This window comes from Oncorhynchus nerka, linkage group LG20, assembly GCF_034236695.1.
Source record: "Oncorhynchus nerka isolate Pitt River linkage group LG20, Oner_Uvic_2.0, whole genome shotgun sequence".
NCBI lineage: Eukaryota > Metazoa > Chordata > Actinopteri > Salmoniformes > Salmonidae > Oncorhynchus > Oncorhynchus nerka.
Genome location: NC_088415.1, coordinates 8282104 through 8298974, shown reverse-complemented (window position 1 = coordinate 8298974; position 16871 = coordinate 8282104). Strand labels below are relative to the sequence as shown.

The 16871-nt window shown below is 42.2% G+C and overlaps 1 protein-coding gene and 1 non-coding gene across 2 annotated transcripts in view; one reads left to right on the top strand and one right to left on the bottom strand.

Annotated features, from left to right (window-relative positions):
* LOC115101929 (monocarboxylate transporter 5-like) overlaps nucleotides 1–16871 on the bottom strand; it is a 56371-nt gene that overhangs the window by 20074 nt on the left and 19426 nt on the right.
* LOC115103403 (U7 small nuclear RNA) lies at nucleotides 6230–6284 on the top strand. The gene has a single exon (XR_003859585.1). It is a non-coding gene; the product is annotated as a U7 small nuclear RNA (small nuclear RNA).

The window sequence follows — 16871 nt, the reverse complement described above, 5'->3', positions numbered from 1 at the left end:
TTATTTATTTTGCTCCTTTGCACCCCATTATTTTTATTTCTACTTTGCACATTCTTCCATTGCAAAACTACCATTCCAGTGTTTTACTTGCTATATTGTATTTACTTTGCCACCATGGCCTTTTTTGCCTTTACCTCCCTTCTCACCTAATTTGCTCACATTGTATATAGACTTGTTTTTTTTTACTGTATTATTAACTGTATGTTTGTTTTACTCCATGTGTAACTCTGTGTCGTTGTATGTGTCGAACTGCTTTGCTTTATCTTGGCCAGGTCGCAATTGTAAATGAGAACTTGTTCTCAACTTGCTTACCTGGTTAAATAAAGGTGAAATAAAAAAAAATAAAAAAATGTTGTACCTTGTCAGCTCGGGGATTTGAACTTGCAACCTTCGCGTTACAAGCCCAACACTCGAACCACTAGGCTACCCTGCCACCTCTACACTCTAACCACTAGGCTACCCTGCCGCCTCTACACTCTAACCACTAGGCTACCCTGCCGCCTCTACACTCTAACCACTAGGCTACCCAGCTCAGATACTCTGCAGCGTTATAGGGTTATCACAGTGTGAGGTTCTAGGAAAAAAAAGTTGAGTGATAGCTTTTTTAAAGCTGGTAATCTTTTCTAGTCTTATTGATTGACAACGTCAACAGCCTTTATCAGAATGAGAGTGTAGTTGGCTCATTGTCTCAAGAAAGGCCATCAAAAACATGACTTAATAGAGAGGCGCCAACAGAGGTTCACTTCGCCATAGCTGGTTGGTCAAAGCCTATGTGGAAATTAATAGGGTTTTATAGATAAATGACAAAAAAATAATGTCTGAGGAGATCTTCTTCATCAGCTAAAGTCACTTTTTGTGAGTTTTGAAGCACACGACGTCTTCATAATTCATAAAGGTCATGTCAACTGACTAATAAACTAAAAAAAAAAGAAACAGCCCTTTTTTCAGGACCCTGTCTTTCAAACATAATTCGTAAAAATCTAAATAACTTGACAGATCTTCATTGTAAAGGGTTTAAACACTGTTTCCCATGCTTGTTCAATGAACCATAAACAATTAATGAACATGCACCTGTGGAACAGTCATTAAGACACTAACAGCTTACAGACGGTCGGCAATTAAGGTCACAGTTATGAAAACTTAGGACACTAAAGAGGCCTTTCTACTGGCTCTGAAAAACACCAAAAGGAAGATGCCCAGGGTCCCTGAACGTGCCTTAGGCATGCTGCAAGGAGGCATGAGGACGTCAGATGTGGCCAGGGCAATAAATTGCAATGTTCGTACTGTGAGACCCTTAAGGCAGCGCTACAGGGAGACAGGACGGACAGCTGATCATCATCGCAGTGGCACAACACCTGCACAGGATTGGTATATCCGAACATCACACCTGTGGGACAGGTACAGGATGGCAACAACAACTGCCCGAGTTACACCAAAAACACACAATCCCTCCATCAGTGCTCAGAATGTCCTCAATAGGCTGAGAGAGTCTGGACTGAGGGCTTGAAGGCCTGATGTAAGGCAGGTCCTCACCAGACATTACTGGCAACAACGTCGCCTATGGGCACAAACCCACCGTCGCTGGACCTGACAGGACTGGCAAAAAGTGCTCTTCACTGACGAGTCGCGGTTTTGTCTCACCAGGGGTGATGGTAAGATTAGAGTTTATCGTCAAAGGAATGAGCGTTACACCGAGGCCTGTACTCTGGAGCGAGATCGATTTGGAGGTGGAGGGTCCATCATGGTCTGGGGCAGTGTGTCACAGCATCATCGGACTGAGCTTGTTGTCATTGCAGGCAATCTCAATGCTGTGCGTTACAGGGAAGACATCCTCCTCCCTCGTGTGCTACCCTTCCTGCAGGCTCATCCTGACATGACCCTCCAGCATGACAATGCCACCAGCTATACTGCTCGTTCTGTGCGTGATTTCCTGCAAGACAGGAATGTCAGTGTTCTGCCATGGCCAGCAAAGAGCCCGGATCTCAATCCCATTGAGCACATCTGGGACCTGTTGGATCGGAGGGTGAGGGCTAGAGCCATTCCCCCCAGAAATGTCCGGGAACGTGCAGGTGCCTTGGTGGATAAGGGTGGGGTAACATCTCACAACAAGAACTGGCAAATCTGGTTTAGTCCATGAGGGGGAGGTGCACTGCAGTACTTAATGCAGCTGGTGGCCTCACCAGATACTGACTGTACTTTTGATTTTTGAGTTTTTGACTTTTGAGTTGTTGAATCTTGTTATATTCATACAAATATTTACACATTTTGTTTGCTGAAAATAAACGCAGTTGACAGTGAGAGGACGTTTAGTTTAGTATATCATAGAACAAAACATGACGCCTTCATAATTCATAAAGGTCATGTTAACTGACTAATAGTGTCACATAGGCTTAGGAGATCTGATATGTTTTCTTCTAAGTTAACCTCAGACTTAATTTTCAGCATTTATCCCACAACCCTCCTAAGACCCCATTCATTTCCCCATAGGCTTTGACCAATGAGCCATGGGTAACTAATTTCATTTTTCCCCCCTCCGGAGAACAGACTAGCCCTGAGGTTCTTCCCCCTCCGGAGAACAGACTAGCCCCGAGGTTCTTCCCCCTCCGGAGAACAGACTAGCCCTGAGGTTCTTCCCCCTCCGGAGAACAGACTAGCCCTGAGGTTCTTCCCCCTCCGGAGAACAGACTAGCCCTGACGTTCTTCCCCCTCCGGAGAACAGACTAGCCCTGAGGTTCTTCCCCCTCCGGAGAACAGACTAGCCCTGAGGTTCTTCCGGAGAACCCCCTCCCCTCCGGAGAACAGACTAGCCCTGAGGTTCTTCCCCTCCGGAGAACAGACTAGCCCTGAGGTTCTTCCCCCTCCGGAGAACAGACTAGCCCTGAGGTTCTTCCCCCTCCGGAGAACAGACTAGCCCTGAGGTTCTTCCCCCTCCGGAGAACAGACTAGCCCTGAGGTTCTTCCCCCTCCGGAGAACAGACTGGCCCTGAGGTTCTTCCCCCTCCGGAGAACAGACTAGCCCTGAGGTTCTTCCCCCTCCGGAGAACAGACTAGCCCTGAGGTTCTTCCCCCTCCGGAGAACAGACTAGCCCTGGTGTTTTTTGTCTGTTTTACTCACAGCAGGTTGGTGGATTTTTTTTTGTTTTTTATTATTTTTATTTTTTTTACAGCTGTTTCTGAAGAAACGCAGGACAATGGGTTTCAATAGAGCTGCCTCTCTCTCTCTAGCCTGGTCCCAGATCAGTTTGTGCCATCTTGCCAACTTATGACAACTCAAGACCCCACATGAAAAAAATGCTACAGTTTACTATAGAATACTACACTACTTACTATAGAATTCTATACTAAACTGTATTATACTGTAGAATACTACACTACTGTAGTATCCCTCAATCACGTGTAGTACTTACTATAGTATGTGGTAGTATACTGTAGAATACTATAGTAAATACTACAGTATTATCAGCAAAAAAAGCAATGTCGTAAATACTACAGTAATATATGCAAAAACACTACAGTGTGCAAAAACACAACACTTTTTGAAACTATAGTAAATACTACAGTATTTAATTAGCATATACCCCACCCATTCCCTTCCCCCGTATCACAAGTTGTGCCACCCATAAGTTATAAACCTATATGCCAAGTATAGACCATATACAGTTCTGTGAAAATGTATTTGGCCCCCTTTCTGATTTTCCCTATTTTTCCATAGAAACGGACTGTTATTAGATCTTCAACCAAAACTTGGTATTAAATCAAGGGATCCTGAGTTTACAAATAACAACAAAACAAAAAAAAGTGTATTTATTTATTAAACGGAGTTAAGAAACACCCAATGTCCCCTGTGTGGAAAAAGTCATTGCCCACTTACACTCACTTACTGGTTGTGCCACCTTTAGCTGAAATGACTGCAATCAAACGCTTCCTGTAGTTGTTGATCAGTCTCTCACATGTCATCCAAAAAGTTCAATAAATTTAGCCAAAAAAGCACCTGGATGATTATCAAAACTCTTGGAAGAATGTTCTATGGACATTATAACTTTTTAGAAGACATGGGTCCCGTTATGTCTGGCGAAAACCAAACACGGCATTCCATAGTAAGAGCGTCATAAGAACGGTCAAGCATGGTGGTAGTGTGATGGTTTGGGGGTTGCTTTGCTTCCTCAGGACCTGGACGACTTGCCTTAATAGAAGGAACCATGAATTCTGCTCTGTATCAGAGAAATCTACAGGAGAATGTCAGGCCACCCGTCTGTGAGCTGAAGCTGAAGTGCAGCAAGACAATGATACAAAACACACAATCAAGTCTTCATGAAAATGGATAGAAAGCAACAAAAATCGTTTTGTTTTGGAATGGCCTAGTCAAGGTCCAGACCTAATACCAATTGAGATGTTGTGGCAAGATTTGAAACGAGCAGTTCTTGCTTGAAAACCCAGAAAAGTTGCTGAGTTAAAGCAGTTCTGCGTGCAAGAGTGGTTCAAAATTCACCCACAGCGATGTGAGAGACTGATCAACAACTACAGGAAGTGTTTGGTTGCAGTCAATGCAGCTAAAGGTGGCACAGCCAGCTATTGAGTGTAAGGGGGCCATTACTTTTTCATACAGGGGCATCGGATGTTGGATAACTTTGTCCATAAAATAAATGAAATAAGTATGTCATTGTTGTGTTATTTGTTCCCTCAGGTTCCCTTTATCTTTTGGTTGAAGATCTGATAACATTCAGTATCAAAAAATATACAAAAGTAGAGACAATTAGAAAGGGAGAAACTTTTTTTCACGGCCCTGCAAAGTATTATATAATAACTCCACTATCCTCAAAGGGATATTCAATATAGTGTATATATATATATATATATATATATATATATATATATATATATATATATATATATATATATATATAACACATGAATTTCAAGTACAGATTCAACGACAAAGACCAGGGAGGTTTTCCGATGCCTTGCAAAGAAGGGCACCTATTGATAGAGGGGTAAAAAGAAAATATATATTTTAAAAACACCATTATTGCACACGGAGTGAGTCCATGCCACTTATTATGTGACTTGTTCAGCAAATTGTTAATCCTGAAGTTATTTAGGCTTGCCATAACAAAGGGGTTGAATACTTATTGACTTAAGACTTTTCAGCTTTTCAGCTTTTGTTTACTAATTCATTAAAAATATATATTCTAAAAACATAATTCAAGTTTGACATTATGGGGTGTGTAGATCAGTGACACAACATCTGCAAAAACGTCAAGGGGTGTGAATACTTTCTGAAGGCACTGCATACTACAGTTTTCATTACTACAGTATTTATACTACAGTTACCTGTAAATACTACAGTATTCACTGTAGTGTTGTTAATGACTTTGGTCCGCAAAAAACTACAGCGAATACTACAGTAAAGCCTGCAAAAAAACAGTACAGTGAATACTATAGTATCTACAGTATATCATAGTATACTATAGTATGTTTTCATGTGGGACAGCACAAACAGATTTGGAACCAGGATCTCTCTCTCTCTCTCCACTTCCTGGAAGCCAAACGGCTTGGGAATGGGAAGTCACAAGATGTTTGTGAGGCTCTCACCTCTGTCAGTCATCTAGCCAGAAAAGACAGACATGTGTTATAGTGCTACACGCCTCCCAGCGATAACCCTTAACAAGCTAAAGGTCCAACTACAAGGCAGAAGGATTGCTTTTCAATTCCTCTCACTTCAAAAAGACATTTAATCAAATAAAATGTATTTTATAAAGCCTGTTTTATATCGGCAGGTGTCACAAAGTGCTAGTGAGGTTTCCCTGTTAAAGCAGCCCACATGAAAAAAATACTACAGTTTTCTATAAAATACTACAGCACTTACTATAGAATTCTATAGTAAACTGTATCCCTCAATCATGTGTAGTACTTACTATAGAATGTTGTAGTATCCTGTAGAATATGACAGTAAATACTACAGTGTTATCTGCAACAAAAAAACACTGTAGTAAATACTATAGTAAATACTACAGTAATGTCCACAAAAACACTTCCCTTTTTTAACTATAGTAAATGCTACAGCATTTAATTTGCATGTACCCTGCTCATTTCCTTCCCCCGTGTCGCAATTTGTGGCACCCAGAGGTGAGAAACCTGCATGCCAAGTATTGTGTTCCCTACAGGTTATTAAAAAAAAGCAGAAGCATTGTATTATCTGTTCAGACCCCAGTCATACATACCGATTCTGGAAAATTAGCTCTTTAAGAGTTTCTCCAGTAGGTTTCCTGAAAAGAGAAACCCTCCACTTCTATGTCAAAAAATATATATATAGTAAATACTACAGTAATATCCATAAAAACACTACAGTAAATACTACAGTATACTGAAGTCTGCAAATACTACATTATAAACTGGGTGGTTCAAGCCCCGAACGCTGATTGAGATTACATATTTTTACTGCTCTAATTACGTTGCTAGCCAGTTTATAATAGCAATAAGGCACCTCAGGGGTTTGTGGTATATTGCCAATATACCACGGCTAAGGGCTGTATCCAGGCCTGGAGAACCTTAGTGGATGGCCTATGCTCTGAGTTAAAGGGTTTAACACAGTGAGGTCTTTAGTCCACAAAAACACTACAGTGAATACTATAGTAAAGTCCGCAAAAACACTACAGTGAATAGTCTAGTTTTTGTACCATAGTATACTATAGTATTTTTTAAATGTTGGAGGGTTTTAAACCACGTTAGTCAGTCCTCTTTCCCCCCAGTCTTTCTCATTACTAAACCATCTCTGTTGGCTCATCTCCCCATCTCTTTTGTAAACATCACCACCTCAATGATTATGAGGGAACAATATCAACCAGGCACTTCAACATTGGACAAAAAAAATGTATAAATCGTAATGCCCTCCTGTCGCCACGGCAACCGCTTTTACACACTAAGCCGTTGCCTAGCGACCCCAGTGGATTGGCCGATGGTGGCCTGACATGAGGCCTGGTCTGGAGCATAGAAATGTAAATAATAGAACGCATAAACATGGACTGGTATGAGAATGTGCATTCCATTAATTATATTTCTATGGTCTGGACTATGGTGGCCCTCCTCTCTGTCTGAGCTCAGCTAGCTGAAAGGACCTCTTTCTATGGAGGTGGGGAGGGAGGCTGGGGGACATATTGGGTTTGTTGTGGCGTGTGTGGGTCTCTCTCTCTCTGTCTGTGTGTGTGTGTGTGTGCTTTCTGGGAGCATGGAACATGACATGGCAGCAGAATGTGAGACAGAAAGCATGTGTGCTGAGAATAACTCAATGCTATCATCCCTGCTCCTCTCACAGGCAGGCTCAGACTCACTTACTTTAATACACAAAGTCCGTGAGGAGCATAGGCCATCCATTTATGTATTCCAGGGCACCCTCTGCTCGTTTAGAGGTACTTTGGGTTCAAGACGGAAATAGAGACATCCATACCCACTGTTGATTTTGTCTGGGGTCGGCATTCACTGACTGGTTCCCGGCCCACATGGACTCTGTGTTAGACCTACATTCATTCACATACCACTCCCATTCCCTCTCAGAAGCCAGAACCAAATTGTGTGCACTAGCTCGCTATCTGCTCAATATGACAGTCTGTCACAAGATACATCTCCAGTCATTACAACACACAGAGCAAAGGACTGTTGTAACAGACATTCTCTTGGGAAAACGTTTGGCTGAACTAGTTACCCATCAATCACAACTCACCAATATAGCACATTCATCACGCCAACTGAAGACACATGGGGTTTAGACCCAAAAAGGTACCATATTCCCTTTAATAGTATTGAAAGACCTTTCTTGCTCTTTCCCAACAATGCAATACTGGTAAGCTATATACAGGGACAGTTCCAGGGTCAGTGCCAACACCATATTACAATGTGCAGGGATACTGGAGTGGGAGGGTTAGATATGTATAGGGGTAAGGTAACTATATACAGGGACAGTTCCAGGGTCAGTGCCTACACCATATTACAATGTGCAGGGATACTGGAGTGGGAGGGTTAGATATGTATAGGGGTAAGGTAACTATATACAGGGACAGTTCCAGGGTCAGTGCCTACACCATATTACAATGTGCAGGGATACTGGAGTGGGAGGGTTAGATATGTATAGGGGTAAGGTAACTATATACAGGGACAGTTCCAGGGTCAGTGCCAACACCATATTACAATGTGCAGGGATACTGGAGTGGGAGGGTTAGATATGTATAGGGGTAAGGTAACTATATACAGGGACAGTTCCAGGGTCAGTGCCAACACCATATTACAATGTGCAGGGATACTAGAGTGGGAGGGTTAGATATGTATAGGGGTAAGGTAACTATATACAGGGACAGTTCCAGGGTCAGTGCCAACACCATATTACAATGTGTAGGGATACTGGAGTGGGAGGGTTAGATATGTATAGGGGTAAGGTAAATATATACAGGGACAGTTCCAGGGTCAGTGCCAACACCATATTACAATGTGCAGGGATACTGGAGTGATAGAGGCAGATACAATATGTATAGGGGTAAGGTGACTAGGCATCAGGATACATGAGTAAACAGAGTAGCAGCAGCTTATATGATGATTGTATGTGAGGGTGTGTTCGTGAGTGTAGAGTCAGTATGAATGTGTGTGTGTGTGGTGTGTGTGTGTATTGTGTAGTGTGTAGTGTGTGGGTTGGAGCTGGGACGATACAAGTATTGCAATATTTTTTTCCATGGCAACAATGAAAAACACGAAGCAGACCAAACTCTTTGGTCCTTTAAAAACCTTCTGTATGTAACATATTGTGTTCTATAACCTGGAAAATAAATACATGTGACTCTGGATGACATCATAATGTCATAATGTCTGGATGACATCATAATGTCATAATGTCTGGATGACATCATAATGATGTTTGTTTCCAATGACGTTAAATCCGCTTTGTGTTTTCTTTCCTTGCCACAATACAAACAACTATCTCCGATACTGGTATGGTCCCGGCCCTTGTGTGTGTGTGTGTGTGTTTTTGTTCAACCTTATGTTATATTTAGTTCTACATTGAGTCTAACTATCTATGCATAGTCCCTTTACCCCTGACCTACATGTACAAATGACCTCGACTAACCTGTACCCCAGCATTCACTCAGTACCGGTACTACCTGTATATAGCCTCGTTATTGTTATTTTGCTGTTACTTTTTATTTTTTACTTTAGTTTATTTAGTAAATATTTTCTTAATACTTATTTTATTAAAATTGCATTGTTGGTTAAGGGTTTGTAAGTAATCATCAAGTCAGATAGTCCGTGTGACCATTTTGTTAGCTATTTATTAGTCTTATGATTAAGAGATAGAACTTGTTCAAGAGCCTGTTGGTGTCAGAGATGTGGCTCCGGTACCGCTTGCCATGCGGAAGCAGCGAGAAGAGTCTATGACTTGGGTAGCTGGAGTCTAACAATTTTCCTTGCCTTCCTTTCACACTGCCTGATATAGTAGTCTTGGATGGCATGGGGGTCTCGGCGCCAGTGATTGTACTGGGGAGTCCATACCCCCCCCCCCCCCCCCTCTGTAGCGCCATGCGATCAAGGGCGGTGCAGTTGCCATACCAAGCGGTGTTGCACAGATCCATACCAACTACTAAGATGGTACTCCAAGAGCGTCTGCTAAATTATTCTAATGCAAATGTAAGTGTGTGTGTGTCCTTGAAATTGTTTAAAAGCACATTCAGCCATCTGGCTTTAGCTACAGTATGCACATGGTGTGTACAGCTAGGCTAGCGGTCTGGTCAGAGGAGAAAGATGTTTATACTGGGGTGTGCCCCTATATACTGCACTACATTTGACCAGGGTCCTATATAGATAATGGAGAAGCATTTAGGACGCAAGCCTGGTTTTCATACAGAGTGGCCTCAGCCTCATCAATGGGGATACTACTGAGCTGAACTCGACGGCTCGGGCCATTGGGCCAAAGTTGAGGTTTTATATAAGAACGTTTTACATAAGACTACTGCAGCTAGGGTCTGAGTCTGCGCTGCTACAGTACTCACAAATAATTCATAAATAGTGTAAGAGGAACAAGATAACTATAGCTGAGGTCAAATTTTTTTTTTGCCTCACTTCTAAAAAAAACTATTTCTAATAATCTATCCAACCATAACTTCACATAAAGCTGGTTCTACCTCTAAACACAGTGCCCTGAAAACTACACATTTGAAGATATAGTATGTTTGCATCATTTTCTAAAATAGAATCTCATCTCATAACCACTGCAAAGAAAACTAGGTAGTCGGCTGGGCTCGTTCTACATGACTAGGCATACGGAAAACTGGACATTTTGAATCTTGCATATGTTCATAGAAAGATTTGAACACTCGGCTCATTCAATTACTGTACTGGCTTTCCAGATTGATTGCCAACAGCTTGAGGTCGTTTGGATCAATTACTTTGCCAGTCATGCTCTATTGGTCACATAGGCAAAATTGCCACGGGGGACATGGCAAAATGTGTTGAAATGCAGGAATCTAGCTGTTTTACAAAAACAATCTGCTTTCCCCAAAACAATATTGTTATTATTTTTGGGGGGTTGGGGAGTAGGTCCCCCGGAGCCCCAAATGCGTTAGTCCGGCCCTGCTCTGACGCACTGCATGTCCTCTGCTCAGCGATGCGGTCTATAGACATTCGCAGAGCCTATTCGCACTTCTCCCTCACTCATTTCAGTCAGGGGCGAGACGAGGGGGAGGCCCCGAGGTGTCATCAGCCTCCCCTGAAATATGATTGGTCACCCTTGGTGATCCCCTCCCCCCATTCTCATTGGGTCAGAGTGCAGTCAAACTCGGCAGACTTGAAGAGGACAAAGACGGAAAGCTCGTTCTGGTTTTCCCTTTGTACGAGATTAAAACTGACCCGGCACCTCTGGCAGGCTAAAACGAACGCACCAAAACAGTACCGCGTCGTCTTCTGGCGCTGACCCGGCACCTCTGTCAGGCTAAAACAAACGCACCAAAACAGTACCGCGTCGTCTTCTGGCGCTGACCCGGCACCTCTGGCAGGCTAAAACGAACGCACCAAAACAGTACCGCGTCGTCTTTGGCGCTGACCTGGCACCTCTGTCAGGCTAAAACTAACACACCAAAACAGTACTGCATCGTCTTCTGCGCTTCTGTCATTAGAAGGAAAAGTTTCCCGAATTACCTAGTGGATATTGACAGAATACGGTCGGGAGACAGACTAGGGAGTCGGGATCAACATTCAACGACACAAATGTTCATGGTATGTTCACAGTCAATTATTATATTTAAAAAGAAACATGGGAATGGGCATAAGGTAAGGAGAACTCCACCTATAATAAAACCATAATAAAACTCAGTCTTCATCTTTTGTGTCTTCATCATATAAATAAATATGTATGTGTGCATCATTATAATGCAACTCAGTGTTCATATTTTGTGAATTTGTTATATTTGCCTTCAAATACCTTCATTAATGATTATGGCGACTTATTCTTCTATTTGCACTGGGTTTACAAAATACCCTTTCATATAGGCCTCAAAATACCCCATCCATACAATCCATTTGGGAAGTTTTCAGACCCCTTCACTTTTTCCACATTTTGATACGTTACAGCCTTATTCCAAAATGTTTAAAAAAATCTAAATAATAATAATCTCATCAACCTAAACAAAATACCCCATAATGACAAAGCAAAAACAGGTTTTTAGAAAAATATATATGTATATATATATATATATTTATTTTAGAAATATCACATTTACATGAGTATTCAGACCCTTTACTCAGTACTTTGTTGAAGCTCCTTTGACAGTGATTACAGCCTTGAGTCTTCTTGGACATGATGCTACAAGCTTGGCACACCTGTATGTGGGGAATTTCTCCCATTTTTCTCTCAAGCTCTGTCAGGTTGGACGGGGAGTGTTGCTGCACAGCTATTCTCAAGTCTCTCCAGAGATGTTCGATTTGGTTCAAGTCCGTCTCTGGCTGGGCCACACAGGGCCATTCAGAGACTTGTCCCAATGCCACTCTTGCATTGTCTTGAATGTATGCTTAGGGTTGTTGTCCTGGTGGAAGGTGAACCTTCACCCCGGGCTGAGGTCCTGCACACTCTGGAGCAGGTTTTCATCAAGGATCTCTCTGTAATTTGCTCGGTTAATCTTTCCCTCAATCCTGAATAGTCTCCTAGTCCCTGCTGCTGAAAAACATTCCCATGCTGCCACCTCCATGCTTCACCGTAGGGATGGTGCCAGGTTTCCTCCAGATGTGATGCTTGGCATTCAGGCCAAAGAGTTCAATCTTGGTTTCATCAGACCAGAGAATCTTGTTTCTCATGGTCTGAAAGTACTTTAGGTGCCTTTTACTGAGGAGTGGCTTCCGTCTGGCCACTCTACCATAAAGGCCTGATTGGTGGAGTGCTGCAGAGATGGTTGTTGGTGGTTGAAGATATCCCTCTAGTGGTGTGGGGGCTGTGCTTTGGCAAAGTGGGTGGGGTTATATCCTTCCTGTTTGGCCCTGTCCGGGGGTGTCCTCAGATGGGGCCACAGTGTCTCCTGACCCCTCCTGTCTCAGCCTCCAGTATTTATGCTGCAGTAGTTCATGTGTCGGGGGGCTGGGTTCAGTTTGTTATATCTGGAGTACTTCTCCTGTCCTATTCGGTGTCCTGTGTGAATCTAAGTGTCCCAGGACTACCTGACATGATGACTCCTTGCTGTCCCCAGTCCACCTGGCCATGCTGCTGCTCCAGTTTCAACTTCCACCTGACTGTGCTGCTGCTCCAGTTTCAACTGTTCTGCCTTATTATTATTCGACCATGCTGGTCATTTTGAACATTTGAACATCTTGGCCATGTTCTGTTATAATCTCCACCCGGCACAGCCAGAAGAGGACTGGCCACCCCACATAGCCTGGTTCCTCTCTAGGTTTCTTCCTAGGTTTTGGCCTTTCTAGGGAGTTTTTCCTAGCCACCGTGCTTCTACACCTGCATTGCTTGCTGTTTGGGGTTTTAGGCTGGGTTTCTGTACAGCACTTTGAGATATCAGCTGATGTACGAAGGGCTATATAAATAAATTTGATTTGATTTGATGGTTGTCTTTCTGGAAGGTTCTCCCATCTCCACAGAGGAACTCTGAAGCTCTGTCACAGTGACCATCAGGTTCTTGGTTACCTCCCTGACCAAGGCCCTTCTCCCCTAATTGCTCAGTTTGGCTGGGCGGCCAGCTCTAGGAAGGTCTTGGTGGTTCCAAACTTCTTCCATTTAAGAATGATATAGGCCACTGTGTTCTTGGGGACCATCAATGCTGCAGGCATGTTTTTATACCCTTCCCCAGACCTGTGCCTCGACACAATCCTGTCTCGGAGCTCTACGGACAATTCCTTCGACCTCATGGCTTGGTGTTTGCTCTGACATGCACTGTCAACTGTGGGACCTTATATAGACAGGTGTGGCTTTCCAAATCATGTCAAATCAAATGAATGTACAATAGGTGGACTCCAGTCAAGTTGTAGAAACATCTCAAGGATGATCAATGGAAATAGGATGCACGTGAGCTCAATTTCAAATTTCATAGTGAAGGGTCTGAATACCAAAGATTTTCTAAAAGCCTGTTTTTGCCTTTTTCATGGTTCTCAATCAGAGGCAGGTGTCATTAGTTGTCTCTGATTGTGTAGATTGATGAGGAAATTGTTGTTGTTTTTTTTTAAAATCTATTTTAGAGGAAGGCTATATAGAAACAATGTGGAAAAAGTCTGAATAAAGCACTGTATACACCTCTATATATACACCTCCATATACACACCTCCATATATACACCTCCATATATACACCTCCATATATACACCTCCATATACACCTCCATATATACACCTCCATATACACCTCCATATATACACCTCCATGTATACACCTCCATATACACCTCCATATATACATATCCATGTATACACCTCCATATACACCTCCATATATACATATCCATATATACACCTCCATATATACATATCCATATATACACCTCCATATATACACACCTCCAAGAGGACCTCCATGTATACACCTCCATATATCCCATATCCATATATACACCTCCATATATACACACCTCCATATAGCCTCCATGTATACACCTCCATATATACACACCTCCATATATACCCCTCCATATATACACTCGCATATACATATATACATTACATTACATTACATTTAAGTCATTTAGCAGACGCTCTTATCCAGAGCCTTACAAATTGGTGCATTCACCTTATGACATCCAGTGGAGCAGCCACTTTACAATAGTGCATCTAAATCTTTTAAGGGGGGGTGAGAAGGATTACTTTATCCTATCCTAGGTATTCCTTAAAGAGGTGGGGTTTCAGGTGTCTCCGGAAGGTGGTGATTGACTCCGCTGTCCTGGCGTCGTGAGGGAGTTTGTTCCACCATTGGGGGGCCAGAGCAGCGAATATATATACACACCTCCATATATACACACCTCCATATATACACACCTCCATATATACACCGCCATATATACACATCTCCATATATACACCTCCATATATACATCTCCATATATACACACCTCCATATATACATCTCCATATATACACCTCCATATATACACCTCCATATATACATCTCCATATATACACACCTCCATATGCACACCTCCATATATACACCTCCATATATACACCTCCATATATACACCTCCATATATACACACCTCCATATATACACACCTCCATATATACACACACCTCCATATATACACACCTCCATATATACCCGCCATATGTCCACATCTCCATATATACACCTGTATACATCCCATATATACATCTCCATATATACACACCTCCATATATACATCTCCATATATACACCTCCATATATACACCTCCATATATACATCTCCATATATACACACCTCCATATGCACACCTCCATATATACACCTCCATATATACACCTCCATATATACACCTCCATATATACACACCTCCATATATACACACCTCCATATATACACACCTCCATATATACACCTCCATGTATACACCTCCTCCCACATGTATACACCTCCATATATACACCTCCATCTGTCCCTCCATATATACACACATCTCCATATATACACACATCCATATATACACCTTCATATATACACCTCCATGTATACACCCCTCCATATATACACCTCCATATATACACCTCCATATATACACACCTCCATATATACACACACCTCCATATATACACCTCCATATCCATATATACACACCTCCACACCTCCATGTATACATATATACCCACCTCCATATATACCCCTCCATATATACACCTCCATATATACACCTCCATATACACACCTCCATATACACACCTCCTCCATATACACACCTCCATATATACCCTCCATATATACCTCCACACCTCCATATATACACCTCCATGTATACACACCTCCATATATACACCTCCATATATACACCTCCATATATATATATACCCCTCCCCCTCCCATATATACACCTCCATATATACCCCTCCATATATACACCTCCATATATACCCCTCCATATATACCCCTCCATATATACCCCCCCTCCATATATACACCTCCATATATACACACCTCCATATATACATCCATATATACCCCTCCATATATACACCTCCATATATACCCCTCCATATATACCCCTCCATATATACACCTCCATATATACACACACCTGTATACACCTCCATATATACACCTCCATATATACCCCTCCATATATACACCTCCATGTATACACCTCCATATATACACCTCCATATATACCCCTCCATATGACCTCCATATATACCTCCTCCATGTATACACCTCCATCTATACACCTCCATATATACACCCCTGCATATACGCCTCCATTTATACGCCTCCATGTATACGCCTCCATGTATACACCTCCATGTATACATCTCCATGTATACACCTCATGTATACACCTATATACGCCTCCATGTATACCTCCATATATACACCTCCATATATACACCTCCATATACACACTTCCATATATACACCTCCATATATACACACCTCCATATATACACACCTCCATATACGCCTCCATGTATACACCTCCATGTATACATCTCCATATATACACCTCCATGTATACACCTCCATATATACACCTCCATGTATACCCCTCCATATATACACCGCCATATATACCTCCCCCTCCATATATACACCTCCATATATACACCTCCATGTATACACCTCCATATATACACACCTCCATATATACACCTCCATATATACACCTCCATATACAGTGGGGCAAAAAAGTATTTAGTCAGCCACCAATTGTGCAAGTTCTCCCACTTAATGTATACCCCTCCATATATACACCTCCATGTATACCCCTCCATGTATACCCCTCCATATATACCCCTCCATATACACCTCCATGTATACCCCTCCATGTATACACCTCCATATATACCCCTCCATGTATACACCTCCATGTATACACCTCCATGTATACACCTCCATATATACACCTCCATGTATACCCCTCCATGTATACACCTCCATATATACACCTCCATATATACACCTCCATATATACATCTCCATATATACCCCTCCATATACACGCCTCCATGTATATACACCTCCATGTATACACCTCCATATATACACCTCCATATATACCCCTCCATATACACGCCTCCATATATACACCTCCATGTATACACCTCCATCTATACACCTCCATATATACCCCTGCATATACGCCTCCATGTATACGCCTCCATGTATACGCCTCCATGTATACACCTCCATGTATACACCTCCATGTATACACCTCCATATACACGCCTC